Raw genomic sequence first — 5,071 nt, forward strand, 5'->3', positions numbered from 1 at the left:
CACAGCGAATTCTAATTGCCAGGTGACAATTGTCGAGACGGTGAAACACACGGGCCAGTAATTTACTCATGTAAAATCGAGTCACTTATTCTCAGTACGTGCGTACTTTACACAGACTTTTAACATTAAAATATTTGCTTCATGAGTTACATTTTGTAGGCAAATGCGAAATACATAATTAATTTTCTCATATGAATTCATGTGGTTTAACTTTTAAAACTCAGTATATAACTCATTTAGCTATTCCAAACAGATGAAATCTGTGATTACATTCAGATTCTGCGGACGACGGATGCTACATGATTGATGGATACCGTGAATTTACGTATGCGTCACTATTTATAGTATGAACAGTATAGGCACGCACAGAATTGCTTTTCACATACCGTTAAAATGGAATAAACTGTTTTATTTTGTGTTTAATACACTCAGGATGGTCTAAATTCACGTTTAAATCTTTATGTGCCTTACTAAAATATATAGTTCTAAAATATGAAGTGCCTAACAGCATACTTAGGTAGGCACTCAAACTTTGCCACTTGGCGTTGTACGCCCATATTGAGCTGGAATTTCGATTAGGTCGAGCCAAGTTGATAATAAGAAGAAAGAATATGCCAGAAACGCGGAAAAAAATGCCAGGGCTCTTTATGTGTATTTGTGTGGGTATGTGTCTGTAATATTTATCCCATCAAGAACATAAAGGTGAAACGAGAGCCAAGTGCAAAATTAAAAATAAGATCCGTTGTTGACTTTATCGGCAATGGCACCGTGCGAAGTGCATGGTTGACCCCTACTTGGTTGATAAGGTGGAAAATAGGCACTAACGGAAGTTAGCGTCTTTAACATTTCATACAAGTTATATGGCTCAAAAGTAGCCCGCTGCTGCTTTATACGAGTTTTGCATGTCTTCCGCAAAGGCGATACATCTGAAGTAAACTTACGTGCGTTTTTAAACCGTAGGTATTCTTTGATCTGGACGCACCTTAATGTAGCGCACAGCAATATCAAGTAGGTATATGATCATCTTTTCATTTTGGTAAATACAGCGCGTAGTGTCTGGTACTTATCTAACAAAGCCTTCTGACACTTAATTCACAACGCAACATTACACTTAATAAATGGAGCACTTGACACAAAATGAGTCACGATCAAATGCTGTGGGTAACGCATTTCATGACTCAGCATTAGATAAAAATAGCTAATGCGATTATCCCAGTTTTAAAAATAATGCTTTGGAGTAAATGAGGTTATGAAAAAGGTATTTCAATCAGTTATAGTTCTACAATGTTTTATTCACAAATTTTACAATAAGCTACTCGTAAAATTAAGGCGTTCTGAATTTCTGATTACTTTAGAAGACGGAAAATAAATTACGAGGCCCGATGCAGTGGACTTCATATTTATTTTAATATTCTTTACACATATACCTAGATCTAACGACTTATAGTACCTAATTGAATATTTACAATGTTTAAAGCAGTTTATTTTGACCGTATACTTAAAGGGCTCAAAAACAACTCAAAACAGAGTTTACAGTTTATCAGCAAAGCCAAATAATTAGAAAAAAGAAAATCTTTTCGTACAATTAGTATTTCTTGTATTTAAAATTTGTTTATGTAGAAGATTTCCTAACAAATTTTAACTACTTATATTATTGATAGTCTTAAACAGTGTTGAGTTGTTCTATCATAAACCAATTTTTTTACGAATGGGAGAATTTCACATACCTAATGCTCTTACTAGACTAGAACTTAGGTAACACAAATGTTAGCCAGTGACTATATAGGTAATTTATCTCTGATATCAATCGAGCCGAATATAATTATCATTATTTATACAATTGACTATACATACTCGTAAATTTACCTATTTATTTGTAATATGTACCTACTTTACTTTACTTTATTGGTGGTATGGAATATGGAATTAGTGGTGAAGTATTGCTGGTATTGGTGTTCCAATTGTAAATGCGCCATTATCTCTTCAGGAGCCACAATGTTTAACAAACTTAATATGATATTTATTAAACAAACTCGCATTACTTCATGCCCGTATTTATTATATTGGAGCAAGTGTGCCCTGACTCTGGTTTAGCGGTTCCGAATCCTAAATACACAGGGTATCGCAGTTGTGCCGTCACGTATCTTTACAGAAAATGAATTTATTGCCATGATGCAATGTTTAAACTTCGCGTTATCATAACCGTTTAAAAATCTACAAATGAGTGGAACGATTTGTTTGTGTTTTTAAAAATTATTGAGGACGCCTGGCGTTTTTTTGAAATTGTCCCCTACACTTTTTTTTTCAAATTTGGGATTTTTTATGTTATTTTTACTCAGCATCACGAGCTCTTTCTATCCTAATAGGAGAAAAAAAGTGTCCCAAAATGTCCATACATTTTTCGATCTTTCCATTCCGCGACCGCCATACAAAGTCTATGAAAAATGGTGACGGAATGGAAATAAAAACCTTAGGACACTTTTTTTCTCCTATTAGGATAGAAAGAGCTCGTGATTCTGAGTAGAAATAACATAAAAAATTTGGCCAAGCCCGAGTCATAGCTCGTGGCATATAGTGTACCGCACCCATCGTTATATTTTACAGAGATTGTTTGCCTGTTTTTAGATAAACATTTTTTGATACACTGAGAATGACCAATGCTCTTGGCCGGTTTTTTAGCTTCTACGTTTAATATTGTCTTCGGTTACCGCGATAGTTGCTCATGAAATAAAAGTATTAAAACGGATTATATCGCATATATTGAATTTACTATACTACATCAAGAAAAACAAAAGTAAATAAATTCAATATACGCTATATAATCCGTTTTAATCGTTTTATTTCTACGTTTAATTTAACAAGCCACAAAAATAAGCAAGGAGAATTAAACTTTGTGTCAAGCACATAGTCATAAATTGTAAATGCCAAAGTTGGAAGTAAGGATCTTTCTCGCTAAAACTACTTCCTTATATGAAATGACCAGTGTTAGCTAGTAACCTTAACCCTAAGCAACCAAAGATCCGGCTGCAGTTGAAAAACTAATAAAGATAAAGTTAAGCTGATAATTTTCCCGCCGTCTCCATGACTGTTTTAGTTGGGTATTTACTGGTCAGCTGCCTGTTAGCTATAGTTTTCGCGAAAATCGCCAGGACAGGGGTGAAATTTTTTGTATGAAAACTTGCAACTTTAAATGCATTTTTTAGCAAAACCACTGCACTCTAAAATGAAGTCAAAATAAGTCCATCGTCTCAATTTTTTGCAAGCTTTCCAATGGTACCCGACACGATTCTTACAAATAAAAAATATTTTCAGCTGACCCCTTTCAACCCCCAAATTTTCCCCTAAAATAATAAGTAAGCGGTTTTGACTTATTAATAATGTAAGTGCTGGTAATTTCTATAACTGTTCCAAATTCTAGCTATCTACGTCAAACGGTTTCTGAGAAAAACACATTTAACTGATTTGCAAGACCGATGTGATCCCATAAGTGTACCGCGAACAAAGTTTGTGCGGTATACTAAAAATCCCAAATTTAAAAAAAAAATGTAGGGGACAACTTAAAAAAAAAACGCCCGCCTAAGACATAGATGGGTCTTTAAATACTTCCCTCGTCCCATATCAAAGGAATTAATAATAATTTGTTTTATAGCTTTCCGGATAAAAACGCTTATAAATCGTTATCAAAATAACTGCTTCTAGTTCAAAGGCACTTAATCAAAAGAATGACGGCTGACCGCTATTAATCGTTATTAAATCCCTGTCAGCTATCGAGCGGTGTATTTTCTTGCTCCGAGAAAGTGAACAGTTATATGTTTTACAAGGGAGCAAAGCTGTTGTTTAACTCCTCGTGTAAATATTAATACCGGAGGAAGCAAAAGATTCTAAGATTTAACTATATAATGTGGAATCTTGAGCGTTGCGAGGGCGTTCAAGGTAGGAGGGTTAAACAAACTTTGCTACCGACTGTAACAAATTAATTACGCGAGGAATATACAAAATAGCTGTAAAACATTGCAATTACAATCCAAAGGAATACTATAAAATATTCATTATTTAAAAGCATCACTTAAAAGTCCAGCCTACCAGCCAACATTAGGAAATAACTCAAAATTTGAATAAAATTACTTTGCCACCGCTCTGATGGATTCAATGAAACTTTCTTATTTGAGTTTGAAGTTAACTAGAGAGCCTTTGCGAACTAGCGTGGGGTTAATACATTTACCACAATACAAATATTCATTATTGCTCACCAATATGAAAAAGAACATACAAATTAAGCATACCTAACTTGTATGTCATGTCTTATCGCTAAAGAGCGATCTCATCCAGACAACCAGATTTTTAGGGAACTAGAAAAATCTCATTCGAATGCAAGGTCACTTTAATGTCATTTTGTCTCTCGCATTGAGCCAAATCGCATTTTGCTCACTGTTTTTGCTGCTGAGGTGAAAATCTCTTTAAAATAGTTTGACTAATTAATAGGTACATTAGGGGAATTAAAATAATATCCAAAACGAAATATGTACTTACCATCTTTTTATTTTATTTTATTAAACTATATTTTTTATTTTTTTTATACTTATTAAAAAAAATCAACACGTGCATTATCTCTCTTACACGTATATAGGTACATATTAGATATTAATTTATGGTAGCTCATACTTACTTCTAACCACAACGTTCTCATTTACTAAGACAAACAAATTATAAATTAAAGACGAAAAGGCTCCCAAATATGTTTACTTTGCATACTAAAACAGGTCAGGTACCCAAATGTAATTAAGAATCTGCTTCGTTAATTAACATTAACTCAAAGCAAAGATAGAGGTCTGTACATGAATATTTTTTCGTGTGTGTTACCTAAACTTAAATCTTAGACGCATGTTATTACAAGCTTAAAATAAGAGACAAGAGGTTTCTGTAATATAAGAAATTAAGTTTATTTTAAGTAGATTAATGCCTCTTGTTTGTTTATTTATTCGATTTTTGACCCGATTATAAACAAAACACCGCGACAACACTATAGTAGAATAGCGTTATTGTAGGCGAATATTTTAGTCTAGTTAAATGG

The 5,071-nt window shown here is 33.6% G+C and overlaps 1 protein-coding gene across 1 annotated transcript in view; it reads right to left on the reverse strand.

Moving 5' to 3' along the window:
* The window catches only part of LOC134649588 (major facilitator superfamily domain-containing protein 9-like), a 336,592-nt gene that overhangs the window by 216,843 nt on the left and 114,678 nt on the right, over positions 1–5,071 (reverse strand). The gene's annotated exons all lie outside the window — the stretch shown is intronic.

This window comes from Cydia amplana, chromosome 7 (genome assembly GCF_948474715.1).
Source record: "Cydia amplana chromosome 7, ilCydAmpl1.1, whole genome shotgun sequence".
NCBI classification, from domain to species: Eukaryota; Metazoa; Arthropoda; class Insecta; order Lepidoptera; family Tortricidae; genus Cydia; species Cydia amplana.